General features: G+C 45.2%; 1 protein-coding gene across 6 annotated transcripts in view; it reads left to right on the top strand.

The window, feature by feature from the left end:
- FAM163A (family with sequence similarity 163 member A) overlaps window positions 1-25,644 on the top strand; it is a 74,850-nt gene that overhangs the window by 28,872 nt on the left and 20,334 nt on the right. For 2 of the 6 annotated variants that reach the window (XM_047705777.1, XM_047705776.1), the window contains one exon: window positions 650-732. The exons of the other annotated variants lie outside the window; for them this stretch is intronic. The gene's annotated coding sequence lies outside the window, so the exon portion shown is untranslated. The remainder of the gene's footprint in view (window positions 1-649; window positions 733-25,644) is intronic. 6 annotated transcript variants of the gene reach the window in all.

The following is a 25,644-nucleotide window of genomic DNA, read 5'->3' as shown; positions in this document are numbered from 1 at the left end:
AAGCAGTGGCCCTGGGGGACAAGCATGTTGTGGGGCAAGGGCTGCCCGCTGGGGGCACTGCTGGCTGCCAGGCCTCCTAGGCCTCTGGAACCCATGGACTCATAGAGGGCTTCAGCGGTGGACCTTAGGGGCTCCATGAATTCCCTGAACTTGTAGGCAGAATTCTTTATGGGCTTTTGTCTTCAAGGAGAGTGCCCATGGCTTACATCAGATTCTCAAAGGGATCTGTACACTCCTAAAAGCTTAGAATGATACCCAGTGACATAAAGAAAGAGGGATTTGGAGGAGGAGTGGTAAGGGAGGTGCAGGGAAGGGCCAGGTGCAGCAGAGAAGTAGCCAGAGTGGAAAAGCCTAGAGAAAGTACTTTGCTGTGGCCCGTAGGTAAAGCAACACTGATTCTTCCCCGCCAGTGTGCACTCCCCCCAAGTGAGGTTAGATGGTCCGACCTGCTCTCAGTCTGGGCAGAAGTCATCGCCAGGACAGCCTGTTTCCACTCCCAGGTCCTGGAGGAGCCCTTCTCCTTAATGACTCTCAAGTTCAGGGATATCCCTGAGCCCCTGGACCTGTGCGTTCCCGCAGCCCCCTGCACTCCCCGCGAGAGTCCCCAGCACACTTGTAATTGTGCTGGTGCCTCTGTTTCCCTGTGCAGGGGCGCGCTGTGTCTCCTGTCCACACTGCAGCCCACTGCTCCCCTGGCCCAGAGCCTGGCACCGGAGACATGCTCAGTATTCAGTAAGTACTAATTCAGTGCATGAATGGATTCAAATATAAAAGAGTGTGTCATTTTCTGGGGGAGGGCTTGTCTCCCGGGGAATGGCTTGAGGGCCCTCAGGAAAACGGCTGAAGCTGGCCCTTAATCCAGCAGGAAAGAACAGGAAAATGATACACCTGACTTTGTGAAGTGACCCTCTGGAGGTTAATCTTAATTCTACCCACAGTAGATACTCCATGGCATCCTGGACAGGAAAGGTTTATTCTTGTAATTGTTTGCTATAAATTCAGAGGCAGATGAGGCTGAATGACTTGATGGGGCCCGGGGTGGGGTGGCGTTAGGGAAATAGTCACGTATGTCGTTCTGTGAGTCATGAGTTCAAAATACAGACGCCGACACTTGACTTGTGGTCTAGTCAACCAGTCCACGTGTTAGGAGCACTAACTGTGGGCTAAAGAGATAAAGGCAGTGTAAACCCCAGGCAGGAATCCCAGGAAAGAGAAACTACCTGACCCAAACGTTCTCTTCTGGCCGTGCGTCCCTCAGTTCTACTCTGGGAGGGAGTATGTGCATGTGCATGCGGGCCCCCACGAAGGTTTCCGTTGCCCTGAGGATGTCATCTCTACCCTCTGCTCCCTCAGTTGCTGCTTGGCAAAATGGCCTTTTGTGGCCACCATTGGTGGTCTAACCTCCAAGGGTTTCTGTTTTATTAATTGAAGTGAAATTCACATAACATAAAATAACCACTTCAAAGTGTGAAATTCAGTGGCGTTTCATACATTCACAGTGTTGTGCAATCACTTCTGCTTAGTTTCCATCACTCCAGAGTAAAGACCCAGGGACACCTATGTGGCTCAGTCAGTTTAGCATCTGCCTTCGGCTCAGGTCATGATCTCCAGGTTCTGGGATTGAGCCCTGCATCAGGCTCCCTCCCTGCTCAGTAGGGATTCTGCGTTTCTCTCGTTCTCTTCCTCTGCCCCTCTCCACTGCTTGTTGTCTGTTTATCAAAGAAATAAATAAAATCTTAAAACAAAAGCAAAACCCCCAGACCCGTTAAGTAGTTTCTCCCCAATCGGCTTCCTGTGTCTATGGATTTGCCTATTCGGGAAATTTCATATAAATGGAGTCATGAAGTAAGTGAACTTCAGTGTTTGGCTTTTTTTCACTTCATGTAATGTTTTTGAGGTTCATCCCTCTTATAGCCCGTATCAGAATGTCATTTCTTTTTATGGCTGAATAGTATCCCATTCTAGGTATATACCATAATTTTTTATCCCTCCATTGGTGAACTTTTGGGCTGCCTTCATCTTTTGGCTACTGGGAATAGTGATCCTGAGAACATGTGCGCACATGTATTTGTGTGAATACCTGCTTTTCATTCTTCTGGGTGCTCTCCAAGTTTTCGCTCCAAAATTTAACCATGAATTTAAATTCTGCTGGCAAAAGCCCATCAGAAGCTCAGTGAGGAGAAATATTACCCATGACAGGTTCTTAAACTTCAGGTTTTTTGATGCAAAACCCTTTTGTCAAACAGCTGACCCCAAACTCTAAGATAGGAAACAGAGAAGCAGAGTGCTCTGGGTGAGGCAGAAGAGAGGCCAGAAGCGCCGTGAGATCAGCCTCCACACGCTGTCCCCCACCCCCATCCGTGCCCCGAAGATCTGAGGTGGCTCCCAGTCCTCCCTGGCTCTGGGCAGCAGCTGTCAGAACCCCTGTTCTCAAGATGCCCTGAGCTCCCGGTCGGGCTCGCCCGGGAGGGCTGAAGACTTGAACGCCACCACACTTTCTTTCAGAGATAGGTCTTGGGTCTTAGGTTCTCAGACTGCCCTGGAAGATTCAAGAAGAAGCTGCTTTTTAAAATATATGTGACGATGTAGTGACAACTTTCTCCTGCAGATCTCAGCCTCTCCCTTTAAGAGGATTCCTCTCAAGCCTTAGTGGAAAGAAAACTGAGCTCCTCTTAAACTGGGATTTGTTGTAATTGACCCTATTTCCCTTTTTCCTTTGGTGGCTAAGAAGCCCAGAGTTGAATTTGCAGCCCACATCCCGCCGTTCTGAATACCAGCTTATAGCTGGACGCCTGTTGCTAAGAGACCCTCCTTGCTGTCTTTATCTACTTGTTTTATTTATTTAATTCTTACCCTACTGAATGATCTGTATTTCTGAATCACCTAAAATTCTTTTTGGGTTGAGGTAAGATACAAAGAATCATTTTCTCACCTTGGCACTCTTGACCATACACGGTCTCCCACCGGGAACTCTGAGTACAGAATCCCAGTCGGCCCAGATAAGATCACGAGTCAGCCCGAAAAGCTTCCTCATGTACTACTGGCCTGGGTTCTAGAAAAGAGAGAGTGCCCAGGTGAAGACAGATCAGGTGAAGGTGGGTGGTCCCAAGGCCTCAGACTTTCATTATAGGCTTCGGTCCAACCAACCCTCTACCTCTGCTGTGAACAGCATTTATGGAATAAAAGACAACCCGAGGATGATCTCAGGCCCCGAGGAATTCCAGAGGGCGAGACCACATGCACAGAAAAGACAGTGGTTAGGACATGGAAATGGAGTGGAGTATCCCATGGCCCAGGAGCAAAGGGGAGGAAGAGATTTTTCTGACTGTGGGATCTGAAAAAAAAAAGAAGATATGATCTGTGTTTTCTGACCAGGGGTAGGAAGGATAACAGCATTCCAGGCAGGGGAAATTGCTTGCGCAAAGGCTTGTAGACAGACTTAGGGGAAGATACACGGATCCGTGTACTAGACACACAAGCTGTGATCTCAACTGCAGGTGTACGCAGTTAACCTATGTGTATAAGGGTGTGTGTGTGTGTGTGTGTAAGTAAGTAAGTAAGGTACTTGGGGCCAGGTGCCGCCAACCCCACCTAGCAACACTGTCCTTTCAAACCCTGGGGGCCATAACAGACCAGCCAGCCAGGCGCACGCTTGATGTCTGTCTCAGGTTCTGAACTAGAGTCCCCCTGGCTTGGGAATGAGGTTCAAAAGGAGACATAAAACTGACCCAGGAGGGCAGCGAATGTTTACCAGAGGTGGGAAGAGCCCTTGCAAGGTTTAGGCAGGAGAGCAACATAGTTGTATTTTATTTTATTTTTTAAAAAATATTTTATTTATTTATTTGACATAGAGAGGTCACAAGTAGGCAGAGAGTCAGGTCGGGGGGGAGAAGAAGGCTCCCTGTTGAGCAGAGAGCCCAATGTGGGGCTTGATTCCAGGACCCTAAGATCATGACCTGAGCCAAAGGCAGAGGCTTAACCCTCTGAGCCACCCAGGCACCCCCAGAGTTGTATTTTGGCAATAGATACTCCCATATTGAAAAATGATCTAAAATATTAACAGTCATTATCTTAGGTAATAGAAATCTAGGTGGTTTTTATTTTCCTTATTTTTAAAAGTTTTTTTTACTAATGTTTATCTTATTAGAAAAGGAGTAAAAGTTATATCAAAATAAACATTGAAAATATTTTATACTGGCAGTAGTCTGTAAGGGGTCACCAGGCTCTGAACCTGTGTATTGGTAGCAGGAGTAGAAGGAAGGTGTTGGATTTAAACATTTTGAAGAGGGAGGTAGCCTAGGGGTAGAGTGAAGGAGGGACGGAGGGTGGGAGAGGGAGAGAGGATGGATGGATGGATGGATAGATAGATAGATGGGCTGGAGTGGTCAGAGTCAGGGTCACACCTTTCCTTTGTAGTAAAGCAGCCCCTGAAGAACCCAAGTGCCTCCCCAGTCCATCAGTGTGCCTGATCCCCTGGTACTTTAATGAGAACTAACGAGATTGGGGACTGCGAGTGGCTCTTAGCTAAGACAGAGAGTTGCTTCCTCCCACAGGCCTTAAAAGCCCCGTGGGACTGGGTTAGTGGGTCTCAGAGACAGAGCCCAGGCAATGACAAGATGATGTTTCAGCTAAATGAATAGACTGAGATGTTCCAGGGAACATCGTCTTGCATTTGGTGCATTTGAGACTAAAAACTGAATACTAATATGCATTCACATTTTCTGCTTATCTGCACCCATGGGTTTTTGCCATTCTACTATAAACAAACAGATTTATGTTGTCTTCAAGTGGAGGTCCCAAGATCTCCATCTCGACAGATGGGGTTTTAACTCTGAGAATCCACGTGAATGGTAAAGTGCTGTTATGGGGCCATGGCTGACTTTCCAAATGACTGTGGGATCTTGGGAAAATCACTTCAGTAAACTGAGTCTCCGTTTATTTATGGGTTAAATAGAATAGTAATGCCATCCCATCTTATGTCACAGGATCCCTTTGAGCTTTGTATTAGATGATGTAAAAATACTACAGAGACCCGTGTGTGTGTGTGTGTGTGTGTATTTACTGTTACGAGAATTACTATTTCTTTACGGAAGAAGTATGGTTGTTTTCTTCACAGAGTGCCTGCCCTGAAGAGTGTCTGCCCATAACTCAAAGTCTGGGTTGGCTCCATCCCTGGAGTGAAGCACATGGCAAGGCGGGGGGGCACACAGGTTCATGTGGATATTATGATACAAGCCTTGACACACATGTTCAGAGGAGAACCCTATAGATGATGCACCCAAAGGGTCCAGGGCTATGCAAATACGTGTTGATGTTATGGGTAAATTATTCAGTATTTGATGGTGCCCCTTGTAAGCACATTAAGGATTTCTGACCTCAGCTCCCTAGTGTGTAATGGAAAATTTTGAACATAAAACATACTTATGATGGGGCGCCTGCTTGGCTCAGTGGGTTAAGCATCTGCCTTCGGCTCAGGTGATGATCCCAGGGTCCTGGGATCGAGCCCCGGGTTGGGCGCCTTGCTTAGCAGGGAGCCTGCTTCTCCCTCCCTCTTGGCGTGCCTCTCTGCCTGCTTGTGTTCTCTCTCTCTCTCTCCCCAAATAAAAAACCAAAATCTTAAAACAAAACCTGCACATACTTACGAAAGTACAAGAAATGTTGTTTACCATTGAGGATGATCAAGACGACTTCAACTTAATCATTTAGCTTGAAGAAGTGATGTATAGACAGAGCCAAAAGCAAAAGATTGCAAAGTCCCTCAGTAGGCAGTCGTGACAAAATGCCCAGATGGAAAACAGGGGAAGCAGGTATGCCTGGTGAGTCTTAAACCAGAAGTGATATAATGGAGACAGAAGTAGATTAGTGGTTTTCCAGGGCTCCGGGGGGAAAGGAGGATGGGCAGTGACCCCCGAATGGGTCTAGGCTTTCTTTTGGGGATGATGAAAATGTTCTGGGGTCAGCAGTGACGGCTGCACAACACCGTGGGTATTCTCATACACCGCTGAACCGCACACTTCACAATGGGTAAATTTTGAATGTTGTGTGAGTTTTATTTCAAAAAAAATTTTTTTAAAAAGATTTTATTTATTTATTTGACAGAGAGATCACAAGCAGGCAGAGAGGCAGGCAGAGAGTGGGGGGGGGGGGCGGGAAGCAGGCTCCCCGCTGAGCAGAGAGCCTGATTCGGGCTCCATCCCAGGACCCTGAGATCATGACCTGAGCCGAAGGCAGAGGCTTAACCCACTGAGCCACCCAGGTGCCCCCCAAAAATGTTTTTCCGTAAAGAATGTTTTCCCTGCTGGTTGTTAGCCAGTTTTGACCGCCCCCCGCCGCCCCAGGAAGGGGTTCCATTGAGCAGGCCCCTGGGAACTCCGGAGGCTGGACTGTGGTTCCCTCAGGATGGCTCCCTGAGGCAAGTGTACCCTTTCTTGGAGTAAATCCTCCCCGCCCCGGTCTAGAGATTCCCCTGGGACTGTGGAGGGGCAAAGTGAATGCGGCTCAGAGAAAATGACTTTTTGCTCTGAGAGTGCGTTGGTTTCCAGGTCGCTGGGGTGAGCACACATTTGTTTCTGCCGCAGACCGAAGCCGGGGAGGCCAGCTGCTCCCTCCAAGTGGAGGAGGCGCCTCTCTGGGGCTGACTCCTGCCGCTGCAGACAGCCCCAGGGAACTGGGCGGGATGAGCTCAGGGGCCTGGGTGGGAAGAGCATCCCGGACAGGGACCAGGCCCCTCTGCTCGCAGATGTAATCAGCTTTGATGGGCAGAGGCTGGGGCTGATTTTCCAATTAGGGCTGTTAGAAGATCTGGCGAGGGCAGCAGTGGACTTAATTGGACAGACCCGGACTCATTGAATTAGCAAGCGTGGAGGGGAGAAGGAGGGTCCAACATGGGGGCATCGGGGCCAGAGGCTGGGGTGGGGGAGGGGTGGTGAAGGGGTCCAGAAGGTCGGTCAGCAGGGACACGGTGAGGCCTGTCTCCTCCCCTTTCTAGAACAGACAGTTCTAAGCCCACCACACGGTTGGAGAGTAAAGAACGCTCGCGCTGAGCGATCCCGAACTGTCCCGAGTCTACACTGTCTTTTGCAGGGAAACACTGTTCTCGAGAGAAGTTTAGGAACTTGTCTGAGACCCCGGGCTCTTTAGAGAGCCTCCTTCTGTCTATCTTTCCTATCCCCAAACATTCCACAGAAATAGTAGAAGACACAGGAAAAGATAATTCAATTTTATATTGAGAAAAGCAGGGCAGGGAAAGGTTTCAAGATTTGCCTGATGTCCTGCAGATACTAAGTAGCAAATCTGGAATCTGATCTTAAGTCTTGGCCACTATGTGGGATGGTCATGCTTAGCATGTTTTTATAGTTTCCATTTTATCCCCCCTGTAATTGAGCATATAAGAAACCATATTGTACTTCCTGTTGGGCTAGGCTGGGTGGCTGTAAGGACCATTTCCCTGATTATTCCTTCTGGCTACAGAGTTTGCTCGAACACTGGCCATCTTCACTCTTGAAGACATAGTTGGTTGGAATCGAAGTCCCTACGGAGAAACGGGCAGTGAGCTTCCTGTGTCCTCTGGCCCATCTGTGTCAGAGCCAGAGGCTGGCTCTGGTCTGCACTGACCAGGCTGGAGGGTTGCTAGAAGGGCAGTTCAGGGTTTTTTCTCTTGAAAGACAAGCCTGCCCTCGACCCACAAGAACCCCGGGCCTTCCAGAACTTTCTGTGTTTTCCAAGAATAACAAGCCATAGAAACAAGCCTTAGAAACAAGCTTGTTTCCAAGAAACAAGCCATAGCTACATGTGTCCCTGTCCCGCCTTGGGCCAGGAAATCCACCCTGCTTTTTTATGACTTAGCTCTGTCGCTTCCTAGTGCAGTGACGCAAGCAAGTTACTTCAATCTTTCAGAAACTCTTGTCTCATCTGAGAATGAAGACGATTCTGCATTATAGAATTTGTTGTGAGGATGAACTAAATTTGCAGTTAACTCAGTGCCGGCACATCAAAGATGTCCCTCTGGTGTAACCTTCTAGAATTCCCTTCCTACTCTGTGTCCGGCATTGCCCCAAATCCCTGGATCCCCAGACGCAGAGAAAATACCACCTGGTGTCATCCTTTGAGGGGTTTATCACCTTGTGAAGGCAAAAAACCCTGCGTATACGAAACACAAAATTAGAAAAAAATTGACTAACATTTGCCAAATTCCTGTTTTGTGCCAGAGAAAGAAAAAAGATCCGGCATCTCATTTCTTGCATGTAGAAGATAGCCCAGAATTGACACCCATCACGGGTGCGTAAAAGCCCAGTGCTGGGGCCCTAGGCCATTCTTTCCCGGCCCCTGCCTTGTGATGATTTTATTTACTGACTTACCGAGTGATTTGAATCCTCCCCATTCCTGTCCTTTCAATTTTCTGAGGTAAGCTGGACTCTTCTGTTGCCTGGCTACCAGGCAGGTGGTCCCAAATGTGGAAAAAAAAAAAAAAAAAAGCTGTCCATCCTTAGAAATTGGCCACGGACGTCACTGCGGGAGGACAAATAAATATAGAACATCAAGAGATTATTCACTTAGAACCCAGCCTCTCCACCATCTCCTCCCTGTGATGCACCACATCAATTAAAGGCACCGTAATTCAGTGTGTCAGGGAGGTTGGGAAGAGAACAGGTCCAACCTCTCCCACCGCCCCCCTCCACCCCCCACTGTCCACATCCCCTCCCCCCACCCCCTCGCCCCCCCAACCCCAGCCCTCACCCTCCTGGCCTCTGATGGGATTTGTTCCTCCCTTGCCAGGGATATAACTTACCGCGCTTGTTTCAAGAAAACCAATTAAGAAACCATAAATTGCGGTCGACGAGAAAGGTCACTGCACAGGCTATAAATACAGGCGTTTCTAAACTCCGAGTGCAAGTCTGCAGCGCATTCTCTCCGCCATACCCACATCTTCCAAAGCAGAGGTTTTCCTGGGGTAAAATGAGAGAATATCCAGCCAGGGCTCAAAAAGGCACCCCTGGGTCTTCATTCCGCAGCCTGCCGTGTGGAATGTGCTGGGGAATTCAGAGCCTCTCGTGGGACTCTATGCCTTACGTACCCCAACCCAGACTCCAGGTTTGGTTTTGTTTTTCCCCATAACAGTGATTGCTTCGTGGTGTCTAAAGGGTGTATGAGCTCAAGGTTAAAAACTCGGAAAACACTGAAAAGCACATGGGGAAGTAACTCCCATCCCATTCCTTAAAAAAAAAAAAATCAAAAAACAAACAAACAAACAAAAAAACTATTAACATTTTACTATAGATTATTCCAGACTTTCCTCCCTCCCCAGACTGTAGGTGCACATATTTGTTTTTCTTTACAAAAACATATTTAAAGGGTATCACTCAGTAACACTGGTTTGTAGCCTGCTGGCTGAGGAGTATTTATGTGAATTTTTTTTATGGTATTCTCTATGTTCCCTAATGTATGTGACTTTCTCCTGCTGTTCAGCATTCCGATCGCTTCCAGACTGCTACCCAGATTACACGGCTGCAGCGGACACTACTGACTTGATGTTTGCATAGAACCATAATTGGTTCTTTGGGGTAAAAAAGTGAAGTAGAGTTGCTGGACCCTTGATTTTTACGAGTGGTACATGTTGCCAGATTGCCTTCTGGGAAGGTTAAACGCACATACACTTTGCTAATGTATGCTTCTGGATATCCCCCCCCTCCGCCGCCCTGCGTTGTCAAAAACGGACTCCTCAGTACACATTTGTAAAACATGGACTGCTTTGTTGCAATAAAAACAAAGATGTCATGTTGTTTTAGTCTAAATGGTCATGTAACACCTCCTAGCATGTCACAGAAGGCTCCCAGAACCACCAGGAACTTACCCTGAAATGGTAAGTTCCCCCCCACCTCTGGTTTAGCTAGGTCCTTCTCAGATTCTTCCCCTCAGGAGGGTGGCGGTGACAGACAGCACTGGGGTCCTAGTTTCCCCCAGGGTGGATCCAGAGCCAGGTACAAGTTGGTTGAAGGGTCTGTGTTCTGATTAGCCCGAAAGAGGAAGGACCCTTCAGGGCCCACCACCATGCTCAGCCGCAGGCCCCAAGGGTCATGGGCAGAGGGAAGTGCAGACGTGAGCAGGAGCCCGAGCTAGAATGTGGGCTCAGCTGCAGGGCTGGGCTCTTCTGCTGCCCCACCAAAGCCTTCGGCTGGGCAGCAAAGCAGGATCTGCGGGTCCCGTCTCACCAGCCACCTGCGTGTAGCGTCCCACCGTCTGCTAAGCCCCTTGACATAACTGGGTCATTCAGTCCTCAAGACAACCCAGTAAGGAAGATACAAGTATTATCCCTGTTTACAAAGGAAAATATCCGAGTTCAGAGGTTGAATAACATTCTCAAGGTCACAAGGAGAACCAACATACATTTATTGATTGATTGATTGATTGAGAACCAAGATTTAAATGCAGACTTCAGATCCCATATGTGGAGCCTTTCCAGTGTGACCTGTGACACATCAGGCCCCTGGCGTTTCTGGGCCCAGCATCTCTGTCCTTGTCCTTATGCATTTGTGTGAGTTTCAGGGCCTTCTCTGAAGGGTCCCGTGGTGGGACGAGCTGGCTGGGACAGGCCCTGTCTGCATCCCGCCCCCATCAGGCTTGCTGCCAGGAGGGGGGAGCATGGCCTCCCCAAGCATCAGGGATGTGGGATTGTGGATTAGAAAAAGTCCATTAGGCGAACCCTGACATCTTTTGACTTACCAAAGCAATATTATTAATAGGATTTTAAATGAGATAATTTAAAAAACTTAAGTGGCCCATGAAACCAGTGATATCAAACCCAAAGCTGTCTTCTAGTTCCTAAACTTTCGCCCCAGGCTCCTCTTAATTTACAGTAAATACAGTAAACCGTTTGGCTGTGCTGTTAGCCCCTTGAGCAAGGATAGCTCACCCTAAACACAGATGTTCTTGTGACCTGCTTGATCTAAAGTGAGCAATGACAGCTCACAGCACCTGCCCATGCGTGCATTCACTTGCTCACTCATTCCGTTGGTATTTATAGAGCCCGTACCTTGTGCTGGTCCCTGACCAAGCAGGAGGGATAGAGGAATGAACAAGACACAGACCCTGCCCCGAAGGCCCCCTCCCTTGCAGTCTTGTGTGGTTACCTGGGTCTGTAATCGAAAACCCCACAACCCCGAGAGTGGTGCTAATAGGGGATACGCAGCACATGCTATAGGCCTGGGGTGAAATTGGGAACCCCTCCACAGAGCAGCTTTGCACAAGGAGGGGGCTGGGGGTTGACAGCAGGTCTAGACACGCCCCTCCACAGCTACCCTGGAGTGCCAGGCGGCAGGACGCAGGACAGAGTCAGGGAGGGACCCGTTCAGGTGCATTTCAAGGAGCTGAGTCTGGTGGCGGAGTGGAGAAGGGACCGGGTGGGGAAGGACTGAGGATGGGAGCCCAACAAGGAGCCCAAGGCGGGGCCGCATCCACAGACCATGGGAGGCGGTGGCCGTTGGCCTAGCTAAGAGCTGTGGTGCCCAAATCCAGTGCCCCCTGGGGAGCCCCATGGGGGGCATTTAACCCTGGGGCTTCCCACATGCAAATATTTTGATTTTTTGGTCTGGGTGGGTCTGGGGCCCGCATGGTAACAGAACTCCCCGATGAGCAGGGCCCGTGTGTCCTCCAGCTCAGAGATTTTGGGGACAATGACGTAATAGGTTGGCTTTGTAAGGTGTAAAACGCTACACAGATAGGAGCGATCATGTTTCCTCAGGGTCTTCTCTGCAAAGGTAATTTTGCCAACCGCCACCTGACCACTCCTCTCAGTGTGTAAAGAGCGGCAGGTTTGACCTTCAGGCTCAAACCCTTCTGCCTCTGTTTCCTTGCTACTCCAGCCTCCGACCAGTCAAGGCAAAAAGGGATTCTTCTCCAGTCAAGGGAAACAAGAAGGGAGCCATTTTGAAAGTGAATAATCCTCCTCCTTTCCCACGGCCCACTCACCTGTTCCTGTATTTGGTAAATCCAAGTGATATTCCTCTGGTTTTTAAGAAGACAGTGACTGCCAGACTGCACTGGTTAACCTTTCAGAGCCCATTTCCCTTCTCCCAGGGGGGCTTCCTTGACACAAGCCTCATAAGGAAAGCCTACTCTGTCCCAGACCTGCTCATCCACTGGCCCTATGGCCTTCTTGTACATGCCAAAGCTGGGAGGATCCTTACCAAACTCCAGTGGGCTTAGCCTACATAAAATCTATGTAGGGCGTGTGGGCTTTGGTGCCTGTGCACTTGGGGAGAGATGCCGGCCCTGCCTCTGACAGGTTGTATGGGTTTGGACAAGTAATTTTATTTATTTTTTAGAGATTTTATTTATTTATTTGACAGAGATCACAAGTAGGCAGAGAGGCAGGTGGAGAGAGAGGGGGAAGCAGGCACCCTGCTGAGTAGAGAGCCCGATACGGGACTCGATCCCAGGACCCTGAAATCACAACCTGAGCCAAAGGCAGAGGCTTAACTCACTGAGTCACCCAGCCGCCCCTGGACAAGTAATGTTAATTGCTGAGCCTCAGTTTCACCATCCCTGGAGAGGGAAAAATAAGACCTACATCCCAAGGATCTTGCAAGATTCAAAGGAATTGATGCATGCTACGTTTCGGGTATGACGCTGCATAAGAATATGGAATTGTGGAATTGGAGCTTTTGGAAGGAGCAACATCTCCAAAAGTAAAAGGTTCAAGTCTGCAAACAAGTGCTTTCTGGCTTTGTGACTGTTCTCAAGCAAGGCTTGACCCTCTAGCTCACTTCACTTATCTGGTGCTTGTACACACCTGGAGCAAGGAACTGCCCCTCACTGGGCACTGTGTGCAGGGCACAGCCCTTGCTATCCTCCCCTGGCCCCTAAGACAGCCTCCTCAGTTAGCACACGCCAGCCACCAGCCTCCAGGCCCATGCCGACGCAGGCGACATGGTCTCCTTGTGGACGTGACAGTCCCAGACCCCCTTCTGTGAGCCCAAAGATGGCTCTGGTTGGTCATGACATCAATTTTTCTTTAACTGCATGAAAATTTTTGGTTACTTCATCTGAGAATCTTCCAGTGTGTTCCCAGGAGAGGAGATCAGGTTCTTTTCTCTTCTCTTCTACAATCCTCTTTCATCTTTCTCTTTCTTTTTCTCATTTTAACACATTGTTAGGTCCTGAATCTGATCATCCGACTAGGAGTAAGTTTGCCTGGAGGTGTTCCTTAAAAGAGAATGACAAAGAGCATCCTGGATGAGACTGTCAGTGACTAAAAACTCAATATATTTGCAAGGTGATTTAAATTTCAAAGTATTGTCACACTATTTTAGTTCGTCCACAGAACCATCCAGGGAGAAAGGTAAAGTCATTTAATAATAAAGTCATGTCACCGCGCCCATTTTGCAGACTCAGATATGGTTAAGAGCCCTGCCCAAGGTTGCACACCAATAAATGACACATACAGACTTGAACGTGGCACATCTCACTGCCAGGCTCCACAAATAGACCAGTCTGGCTTGAGATAAAGACTCATATTTTGGAAGGTAGGGAGTCATGATGGAACGGTAGGACTGGGACCGCATTCTGGAGGGCTGAGCTGATGAGACTGTGTTTTATGCGGTAGGTGATGGTGAACCCCACGGTGTTTTAGAGGGAAGGGACATGCCCAAAGAACGATTTCGGAAGGTAAATACAGCAGCATACAGAAAAGATGGAAAGAAGGAGAGATTGGTAGGAAAGAGACAAACCATTTGAAACATGACCCTTAACTCATTTATTCTTGTAATTTATTCATGTAAATGTGCATGGAATGTCTATTCTGTATTAGGTGCTGAAATGCAAAATTGTGTTCTAGCCCCTGCCCTCAGGCACTCAGACTCCAGTGGATGAGACAAAAAGATATATATATTTTTAAAGATTTTATTCATTTATATGACAGAGGGAGAGAGTGATCACAAGTAGGCAGAGAGGCAGGCAGAAAGAGAGGGGAAAGCAGGCTCCCTGCTGAGCAGAGAGCCCGATGTGGGGCTCCATCCCAGGACCCTGGGATCATGACCTGAGCCGAAAACAGAGGCTTAACCCACTGAGCCACCCAGGCACCCCAAAGAGATAATATTTTTTAAAAAGTACACAGTGTGATAGGCGCTGGCAGCTTGAAGGAGGGGACAACAGGCCCTGCCTCGGGAAGGTTTTATAGAGGAAGTGGAACTTGAGAGAGGTGGAGGCAGTGGAAAGGGACTATCATGAAGAAGGAAGCATGGAGTCACACGGTTTTAAGGAACAGAAATATAGAATAAAACAAACCCTTCTTTCAAGTGACAGGTCTTCAGATATTAGAAGTTATCATAGCCTCTTCCATTCTTTATCCAACATCTTTAGGCAGACTCAACAAGATTGATTTCTCCAACCATTGCTCACCTAATTGTTTGTGAGTCTCCCTAGCCCCTCTCTGGGAATGGTCCATTCTCTGTATTCTCTCTCCAATGACAGGAGATATTCAAAGCCCTACATATATTATGTACATTACTGTAACCACTTTGTTAGTGATAACATAATTAAAACCTTTTTAAAAAAAAGCTGCTTATGCTTTATTTTCAAAATTCCAAGAGTCTATAAACTACACTAAAAATTAGAAGGCTCATCATGCACTTATATACCAACAAATTGGACAACCAACAAGAAATGATAAATTCCTAGACACCTACAATCTGCTAAGACTGAATCATGATGGAATTGAAAATCTGAACAGACTACTTACTATGAGGAGATTGAGTCAGTAATCAAAATTTCCCCCAAAAAACAAAAGTCTAGGGCCAGAAACTTCTCCAGTAAATTTTATCAAACATTCAAAGAAGACTTAAGACCAATTTCTTTCAAACTTGCAAAAAAAGAAGAGGAGAGAGCTTTTCCCAACTCATTTTATGGGACAGATTACCCTGAAACCAAAACCAGACAAGGATGCCATGAAAAAAAAAATTATAGGCTGATATCCCTGGTGAACACAGTTGTAAAAATTCCCAACAAAATATTAGCAATGCAAATTCAACAAAACAATTAAAAGATCATATGCCATAATCAAGTGGAATTTATTCCAGTGATGCAAGGATTTTCAACAATTTTTTGCATACCAGTCAATTTGATACATCTATTAAAAAAAGAAAATAAAAATCATAGGATAAGTGCAGAAGAGGCATTAGACAAAATTCAGCATCCATTTGTGATAAAACCATCAATAATGCAGGAATAGAGGTAACATACCTCAACATAATAAAGACCACATATGAAAAGCACACATGTAACATCATACTCATGTGAAAAGCTTAAGGCTTTTTTTCGAAGATCAGGAACAAGACAAGGATGTCTACTTTTGCCACTTTGATTCAACATCGTATTGGAAGTTCTAGCCAGAGCAATTAAGCAAGAAAAAGAAATAAAAGTCATACAAATTGGGAAGGAAGAAGTAAAACTATCACAATTTGCAGATGACATGGTATTATACATGAACCCTAAAGAACTCATCAAAAAACTGTTAGAACTAATAAATAAATTCAGTAAATTTTCAGGATACAAAATCAATACAGAAAAACCAATATGCTAATAGTGAACTATCAGAAAGAGAACTTAAGAAGACAATCTCATTTACAATAGCATTTAAGAGAATAAAATACCTAGGAACAAGTTTAACCAAGGAGGTGGAAGACCTGAGTATTTGAACCATGAGACATTAATGAAAGAAATTGAAGAAGACACAAACAAATGGAAAGATACTCCATGGTCATGAATTGGAAGAGTTAATTAGTATTGTTAAAATATTCATACTACCCAAACAATATACAGATTCAATGCAATCCCTAGCAAAATATCAATTTTTGGATTTTTCATAGGAATAGAACAAATGATCCTAAAATTTGTATGGAACAAAAGACCTTACATAGTTAAAGCAACCTTGAGAAAGAAGACAAAACTGGAGGCATTATGCTCCTGATTTCAAACTATATTACAAAACTATAATAATTATAACAGTATGGCATTGGCATAAGCCTGGACACATCGATCCATGGAACAGAATAGAGAGTCCAGAAACAAACCCAGACATATAGTCAATTAATATATGACAAAGGAGCCAAGATACACAATAGGGGCAAAAGAATCTCTTCAATAAATTGTTTTGGGAAAACCGGAGAGCCGCACACAAAAGAATGAAACAGGATCACAGTGCTATACCATACACAAAAATTAACTCAAGATAGATTAAAGGGGGCACCAGGGTGGCTCAGTGGGTTAAGCCTCTGCCTTCAGCTCAGGTCGTGATCTCAGGGTCCTGGGGTCGAGCCCCACGTCAGGCTCTCTGCTCAGCAGGGAGTCTGCTTTCCCCTTTCTGTCTGCCTCTCTGCCTACTTGTGATCTCTGTCTGTCAAACAAACAAAATAAAATCTTAAAAAAGAAAAGAAAAGAAATACCATATGATCCAGCAATTTACTTCTGGGTGTTTATCTGATGAAAATGAAAACACTTGAAAAAATATTGGCACTCCCATGTTCACTGCAGCATATTTACAATAGCCAAGATATGGAAACAACCTAATTGTCCATTGATGGATGAATGCATGAAGAAATTGTGATGTACATATTTAAGGAAATACTATTTAGATATAGAAATATATAAAAATTAAAAGAGTGAAGTCCTGTCATTTCCAGCAACATGGACCTTGAGGGTATGATGCTAAGTGAAATAAGACAGAGAAAGACAAATACTGTATGATCTGTCTTATAAGCAAAATCTTAACAAACAAATAAACCTTCTAAAAACAGAAGTGTAGATATGGGAAACAGATGAGTAGTTGCCAGAGATGGGTGATGGGGAGTAGGTAGGAGAAATGGGTGAAACAAATTTTAAATTAAAAGAAATTGAGGGGCGCCTGGGTGGCTCAGTGGGTTAAAGCCTCTGCCTTTGGCTCAGGTCATGATCCCAGGGTCCTGGGATTGAGCCCCGCATCGGGCTCTCTGCTCAGCAGGGAGCCTGCTTCCACCTCTCTCTTTCTCTCTGCCTGCCTTTGCCTACTTGTGATCTCTGCCTATCAAGTAAATAAATAAAATCTTTTAAAGAAAGAGAGAGAAAAAATTGAATACTTTGTAATAAAAAGCATATTTTGCGGGGCGCCTGGGTGGCTCAGTGGGTTAAGCCGCTGCCTTCGGCTCAGGTCATGATCCCAGGTCCTGGGTTCGAGCCCCGCATCGGGCTTTCTGCTCAGCAGGGAGCCTGCTTCCTCCTCTCTCTCTGCCTGCCTCTCTGCCTACTTGTGATTTCTCTCTGTCGAATAAATAAATAAAATCTTTAAAAAAAAAGCATATTTTGCAAAAAAATTAAAAAACAACATTCTCTTGCTTTTGTGAAGGGCTTATATGGTTTACAATGCCTATATGTAAGACTTTGATTTAACAAATAAGAGTACCCATGATGTACAGAGCCCTTTGCTAGATGCTGTGGGAGTTACAAGATAGATAAGACAGGTCCCTGCATCAAAGGAGTTTATGTCTGGAAAGGAATTCAGACAGATGTTACATGAGGGTGAACTCAGAGTAATAAAGAAATGCCAAAAGGGAACATTTACACAATGGTGCAACATCGTAGGTAGGAAAAGTACTGCCATAAGGAAATGGAAAGTGGGAATTCAGCAAGGCTGAGTGACTTATCTAAAGTTCCACTGACAGAAACTGAACCTGGGCCTTTTAGCTCCAAGGCCTGGGCTTCTTAACACAGACTCTGCATGGAAACATGTAACCACAGACATCATCCTGCAACCTCATACAGAAGCAAGCGCATGAGAGATGGTAGGAACAGGGCATGGGAGAGGGTCATCAGAGTGACTAGAATTACTGAAAAACAAGAATTTAGAGACACCTGGGTGGCTCAGTTAGTTAAGCATTTGCCTTCAGCTCAGGTCATGATCCCAGGGTCAAGTCCCACATTGGGAGTCCTTGCTCAGCAGGGAGTCTGCTTCTCCCTTTCTCCCCCTTCGACTTGTGCTCGAGCTCTCTCTCTCAAATAAATAAATCTTAAAAAAAATAATCTAAGGAGGATTTGTAGAACAACAAAGAATTTATAAGACTTTATTATAAAACCACATTACAGAAAGTGATAAAAATAAAGTGAAAAATTATCTACAATCTTGGCACATCACTTCCTCCCCAGCCCAATACCATATAGTGCATTCTTTTATTCATTTATATCCTATGTTTTGCCTGATTGTGACCATATTTTACATGAGTTGATGACCAAATTTGTCCTCTTAAATGTTTTCCCATGTTAGGATAACATGTTCATAATTATAACTCGGTAACTATACAATGTTTCATTGAGTGTTATCCATAAACAAATAACTTCCTTATCACTAGATATTTAGCTTGTTTCCAATTTTTTTCCTCAATTATAAATAACACTACAAGTTAACTTTTTCTCTGTTTTTAGCTTTTTCCTTATTTTGGATCATTTCCTTCTGGATATATTTCCAGAAACTGGAATGTTGGGTCAAACAATATGAACACTTTTAGGTGTTAATCTCATATACCAACTTTTTAAAAAAAGATTTTATTTATTTACTTGAGAGAGAGAGAGTAAGCAAGAGAGAGAGAGAGAGAGAAAAAAAACATGAGCAGGGGGAGGGGCAGAGGGAGAAGCAGACTCTCCACTGAGCAGGGAGCCTGACTTGGGGCTTGATCCCAGGACGCTGGGATCATGACCTGAGTGGAAGGCAGATACTTAACCGACTGAGCCACCCAGGTGCCCTCCATACACCAACTTTTAATGCAAATAGAATCTTACTCTACCTCAACTCCATGGGAGAACTTTAATTCATTTAACTTTTGCTCTACTGATGGCTCTTTATCAAGTTTTTGCAGTTATAAATAATACTACAAGGAATGTTCTTGTACCCGTATTCTGTGCACATGTGTATAGCTATGGGATGGGCTCTTTAGAAGTAGAATTGGCTGGGGCAAACTGTTTGTGCCTTTCAAATTTTGGCACATATTATCAAATTGCCCTCAGATTGGCTCTGCTAGTTTATACCCACCAACAAGTGCATGCAAAGACCCGTAACCCCCGCCTTCAACAACACTGGGTATTATCAAGTCTTTCACATTTTAGCCAATCAGATGGGCAAATAGTGCTACTTCATTATTGTTTCAACTTATATTTCCTGATTACTAGGAAGATAAACAATAATTTAATTGACTGTTGGGTTTGGGGACTGTCCATCCATCCTGATCATTAGGGTACAGCTTTGTTTATGTAACTTTAGTGTCTGTTCTGGGGAATTCCTGTAGTGAGATTCCTCCTTCAGAAAGCCTTAAACTTGAGCTTTATCCCACAGGCAAATGCCCACATCATTAACTCAGGCAGTAGGGGGAGGGGTTGGCTCAGTTAGTTTGTCTGAAGGCCCAAGTTTGATGCATAAGGCCATCTTCTTTCCCAAAGTCCAATGCATCTGATAGGGGGATTTGCCACAACTCTGGTAGGAAAACCACTTGGTTTGGATGTCCTCTTTGCCCTCTGTTAGGGGGTCATACGTTGTTGGGGTTCACCATCAATCTGCTCCCCTCAGCTTCAACTCATCCAGAAATTCCCAATTGGAGGTATACCGTCCTGGTTTCCTAGTGCTGCTGTTAAGGTTATGTTTTCATATGTCTCTACTATTTCAATGAGATGTTGGGAGATAGGAAAGATAAATACAGACTTTTGTTCAGCTGTTTAGAACTCGAAGCCTTTGTTATGTATATTCCTAAAATAAATATTGCCACATATTTTCCCACAGAGTTCTACAAAATTTTCATCCAGCGATATAGAGTATTAAACCCCAGTCTAATCAACACCAGGTATTATAATTTCCCCTAATTTGGTAGAAAGAAGAAGTATGTCTCAATTTGTACTTCTTTGACTATTAGTGAGATTGGGTATTTCTACATATGGTTTTTAATTTACTTCATCCTGTATAACTGTCCATTTCTGTGCTTTGGCCATTTAACTATTTGATCTTAATATATTCTTTTATCATCAAACTATGCTCTCATATTTTTTGTAGCTAATTTCCCAATTTATTATTTACCTTTTCATCTATTTTTATTCTGAGTTCTTTCATACGTAAGTTTGAATTTTGAATGTAGTTAGGTTTTTCTTCTTTGTAACTTGGATGACCCACTTCGCCAGTTTGGGGTACAAGTGAGTTCATAACTCTTTATTCTCTAATTAATTGCTCAACCTTCAAATGTTCTTGTTGGCTGAAAGTTCCATATTTTCCTCTCGAGACCTCTCTTACCTTCTTTCCCCAACCCTTAAGGGTCTTAGTTAACCCAGAGGAGGCTACTCCTGTTTCTAGATACAAAGCCAAGAAAAAAACTAGAAATCCTGCTGAGCCGTCTTGCACTGATTGATGCTACATGACGGACTATTGAATGTTAGCTCTGTGTTGTCCGTGGACGTGTATGTCCACTGCTGTGGCCAAGTCCTCCCTGCAGATGTGGTGAACAGGACGTGGTCGCAAGTTAAATATCTTGGTTCCCATAAATCATTGTCCCCCAAAGTCCCTTACTATATGCTAAGGCAACTAGATAAGGAGAAGCTTCTGGCCCAAGCCAGGTGACAGGTCATCTCCCCACAACTGTTACGCCTTTGTGTTAAGCCTGAATCCTTCAGAGATACACCCTGCCCCCCAACCCCCTGCCTCCACTCCTGTAGTTCTTTACTTCAAGCAGACCTTGGTGAGCGCCACTCCATAGGATTCTGTAACTTCACATCTTGGGCAGAAGGAGATAAAGTCTTGGTTTCTGTCCTGTAAGAAGAATCTTGGTATCCTTTTGCAAATTCATACCCTAAATTTTCAGCTCTGGCCTCAAGAAAAGTGATACACTTTTCATCAAACTACAAAAGGCTTGGGTTACCTTTCCTGGAGGTCAGTGGATGTCTATTCATTTGGTCAGGTTGCAAAAAACAGAAGTCATTCTACATATTTAAAAAAACTATTTTCCTTTTTCTAGTTGTCTTTATTTTTGTTGATTTCATTTCAGCTGTTTCCAGAGGAGGTATTTAATACAGCGGATCAGGTGCTTACAAATCATTGGGAGATCCAAAGGGCAGGATCTAGGCTCAGTCCCTTCAGATGAGTCCTGGGATGATAGGATCATGTCAGGAAGTGGAGGGATCATAAAGCTGAGACCATGGCTGCTGGCCATAGCTGCTCATGGCCTTAGCTGTAATCCAGAGATCAGGAAGCTGCCACCACAACTGTTGGCTTCCGAGCCACACAGATCCTGCTGGATCCATCACTGCAAAAATAGATACCACTCGCTCTGCCTCTTGAGAGACACTGAGAACTCTGATAACCCTGCTCCAGGACATTCCATGTCTAATAACCTCACTTGCCATCAGCCAGCAGAAAAGCAGTTTCTGCTTTACTTCCACTTCCCAAATCTCATGCAAGTACATCTGATTGGCTGCACTTACATCATGTCCAGAACCCTAGATACAAGGGAGTCTGGAAAATGTCACATTTAGCATTCCGGCTTTGGCCTAAGACAGGCAAGAAGGAGGATGGGAGAGATGTTGCGCTCCACCTACCACACCAGTCATGTGTATTTCTGTGACAAAAAAAGGCTACTGAAGTGATTCTCCCACTAGGAAAGAAAATCTGCTGCAAAGTGACTGTGCCCATCTAAGGACAGAGAAGCATTGGGCATAATTTTCAGAGTCTCACATAACCCAGCAATACCTGACACATCTAAGCTTAACATCCCTCCTCTAAGGTCTTTAAAATATTCTATTAGAATGGATGATTCCTGGGTGAAATAGTAGAGGTGTGTGGCTGGGGGGAAGGATTCCAAGAAGAAAAAAGGGTCTATGGCCATAGCTGAGACCTGGTCCCCCACCTGCTGTGGATTTATTATCAAGCAAAGGGGCAAAGTCAGTTCAGTGAATCAGCACCAATCAGTTCAACACAGAGCACCCTGTTCAGATCCTTGCCTCCACATCTGATGGGTGGAGATATATTGTAGCTCATTCTGAAGATGGAGACAAGGATGGTGGAAAATCTGGCAGCCTTGCCACCTGGGGAAAAGCAGAAGGAAATGAGGTTTAGCCTGAAGAAAAAAAGAAATTGAAGGGGAATATCTCTCTGTATATCATTCATTCATTCATTCATTCAGTGACTGTTTTACTGAGTCTTCTTTGTTTCAGCACTCTGTGAAGCAGATACAGAGATAAAAAGATCATTCCTACTTGCACCTGGGCTGGCAGTTTTGCAAAGGAGGCAGATTTTTTGACGATTAAAAACAATGATAAATTATGAATTATAAATCATGCCAGTGCTGCAAAGGAGGTTTCCATAAGGTAGAGCATAAGAAGGGTTTACATCTGCCTAGAGGAGTCAAGGAGGGGGTTCTTGAGCTGATTGCTAGAGGAGTCATAGAAATTTGCCAACTAGGGTAGAGAAGGTGGCCTAGGAAGGTGTAATAGTCTGTACAAGGATGGAGAGATAGGAGAGAGAATGGCTTACCTAGGAAATGACATACGGTTTTGGTATTATTGGAGCAAAAGTGCAAAGAGATAATGCCAAGGAATAAGCGTAGACCAGGATTTAGGGACTGTGCTCCTCCTCCTTCCTCCTGGGCATGTAACCCCTTTACGTCTCCCAGCATCCTTTGTGGTTGGGCATGGCCTGTCAATGGCATGTGAGTGGGAGTGAGTGCTCCCTTTCACAGTCTGGCTGAGCAAACCCTTCCTGCAGTGATCGCCCACTCTTCCTCTGTCTGGATGGCTACAAGCAGACTCACTACATCGGAGGACCCTGAGTCCCTACATGACCACGTGGAAGGCCCAGGTCCCAGATTTGGGGATTTCTCTGTCCCAGCATCTAGCAGAGCACGAAGGGCCTTGTATGCCCTGCTGTCTGTCTTGAGATGTTGAGAAAGCTGTCTTTTGAAGAGAGATAAATCTATCATAAATTATAGATTTATCATTGGGGGCAAAGCAGTTTGAACAAGTGACAGTTATAGACAGGCAACTTTCAGCTTATCTTCTTTTATCTGTTACCCAAATGTTGTCTTTCTCCCTCTCCCCTCTCCATCCACCTCCTCCAGAAAATTAAATAAATACAGAAGTTGGTCATATCCAGTCAAAAGGCAGCCACGAGCATCAGCACCTCCTCATGGTATGCTCCTTCTCTTCCTCTCCCTGCCCTTCTCAGCTGTTCCACATTGGTGTCCCTCCCCGCCGGGACTCTGGGCTCACTGGCCGTCTTACGCTGTGCTCCTCCGCTACATTAGCCTGCGTGCAACAGTGCGGGGGAGAACAAATGCACCCTCACCGTTCCTGGCTCATCCCTCTGACCACCCCACCCCAGGTCTTGAGTGTGTAACAGATTTGATAGGCATTTGGGAGTAATTAGAGGGGAGGTTTCTGCAGGGAGGAGGAAATTTCAATGGATATTTAGTCTGGCCAGTCCAATATTGTAATCTAAAGGGAGAGAAAGCAAGTTATTTCTTCCTTTTTCCTCCTCTGTCTCTCTTTCTCAGAGGGGACCATTCTTCAGTCCTTGACTCACAGGGCGTGTGCGTTCCTTAGGGTCCATCTCTCTGTCCTTCCATGGCAACGCAAGGACACAGTGGGTCAGCAGTTTATTTCACAGAGCCTGAGCCTGTTGGTATTGAATTCCATCAGGCACTTGGGGCAGAGCAGTCAGAGTTGGGTTTTGGCCCTCTATGTCTGTCTGGTTCTCTCTCTCTCTCTCTCTCTCAGGCAATGCCATGTGCAGAGATGCCTACCACAGTTCTCCAGAGGGTTAGTGCTGGTTCAGACGTGTGCACGCACACACACACTCATACCATGTACCTTCCAAGGTCATATCATTCTCAGAGACAGTTGAATCTAAATTCAAATTAAGAAAGAAAAATATTGGGTGCCTAGGTGGCTCAGTGGGTTAAGCCCCTGCCTTTGGCTCAGATCATGATCTCAGGGGTCCTGGGATCGAGTCCCGCATTGGGCTCTCTGCTGGGCAGGGAGCCTGCTTCCCTCTCTCTCTTGCTCTGCCTGCCTCTCTGCCTACTTGTGATCTCTCTCTGTCAAATAAATAAATAAATAAAATCTTTAAAAAAAAAAAAGAAAGAAAAATATTTTCTGAAACATGGAATCACCCAGAAAAATTACCCTGTCTACAATATTCCCCTATCTACAAAACAATCCCTTCTCTGAAGTCATAGAGGTTTACAGTATAACCCAGAGTGGCTCTGATTTGGGGTCAGGTGTCCTCCCCTTGCGGCTCTCTGTAAGGGGGAAGGAGGCAGCAGCCTTGGCGCTTGCCCACGGCCCCTTGCCCTCTCAAGAGGACTGTGTCCCAGATCCTCCCCATCGCACTGGCCTGGATAGCGGAGCTTGAAAGGAGAATGGACCAGCTCTTCCTGCTGTTGATAAGAAACAGTAAGGGTATAGGCTTTGGGAGTTCTTTACTTTTGTTCATTTACAGATGACTTGGTTCTGTGCCCCACTGGTGGAAAAGCCCTAGAACAGTACCCCCATTTCTTTTCTCATGATAGTCCTGTCATGACATAGTCTCTACCTTGACTTCCTGTTCTGAGGCCCTGAACCATCATGTGAGAAGCTATAGCCCAAGAGCCAGCAGCAAAGGAGCTAGCGGCCTTGGGAAAGTCTGTATTCATATGCCCTCTAGCAGAGCTCTGCTGGGGTCAAGCAGACCCGTAAGCCAGAGTTCCAGGGTAGACAAGGGTGCAAGTTACTTGGTGTGTTCAGTGATGCTTTTTTATGACTTGTCTACTTTCTGTATGTTGCCTTTCAATAAAAGGCTAAAAGATAGTCTTACCAGCTATTAAAATTTATTATGAGGCAACATAATAAAGACAATAGGACTTATTAATAATTGTAGGTAAATAGGTAAGTAGAACTGAATAGCAGATTCACACATAGATCTGTATATAAATAAATCTGGAATTAGTATGTATGTAATATGTATATAAAGGTGATAATTTAGTTCTAAGAAAGGAGCGCCTGGGTGGCTCAGAGGGTTAAAGCCTCTGCCTTCAGCTCAGGTCATGATCCCAGAGTCCTGAGATTGAGCCCCACATCGGGCTCTCTGCTCAGCAGGGAGTCTGCTTCTCTCTCTCTCTCTCTCTCTCTGCCTGCCTCTCTGCCTACTTGTGATCTCTGTCTGTTAAATAAATTTAAAAAAAACTTAAAAAAAATTAGTTCTAAGAAAATGGGCTCAACTGGCAGAATTGAGTCTCTTTCCAAAAAAAAAAAAAAGAAAATACTGAAACTGAAACCTTCATCCTTCACCCTGGATGAAGAATTATATTTTAAAAATGAGAAATCCCTGACATAAACTTGTGTGCAAGAAAACTTCCTATGCAAGGTAAGAAAGAAAAAGTGATAATAGATTTAGCTCCCTAAAAATTTTAAATGCTTGCGTAGAAAAGGAGTCCATTGTAGGACAAATATTTATAGTACTTATGACACCATAAGTATTAGTATGCCTAACTGGTAAATTTTCAAAGAAATTGATTTTTTTTGAAGATTTTATTTACTTATTTGACAGACAGAGATCACAAGTAGGCAGAGAGGCAAGCAGAGAGAGAGAGATAGAGGCAGAAGCAGGCTCCCTGCAGA

The sequence above is a fragment of the Lutra lutra genome, chromosome 15 (genome assembly GCF_902655055.1).
Source record: "Lutra lutra chromosome 15, mLutLut1.2, whole genome shotgun sequence".
In the NCBI taxonomy this organism is placed as follows: domain Eukaryota; kingdom Metazoa; phylum Chordata; class Mammalia; order Carnivora; family Mustelidae; genus Lutra; species Lutra lutra.
This window is presented reverse-complemented; position numbering and strand designations above follow the sequence as displayed.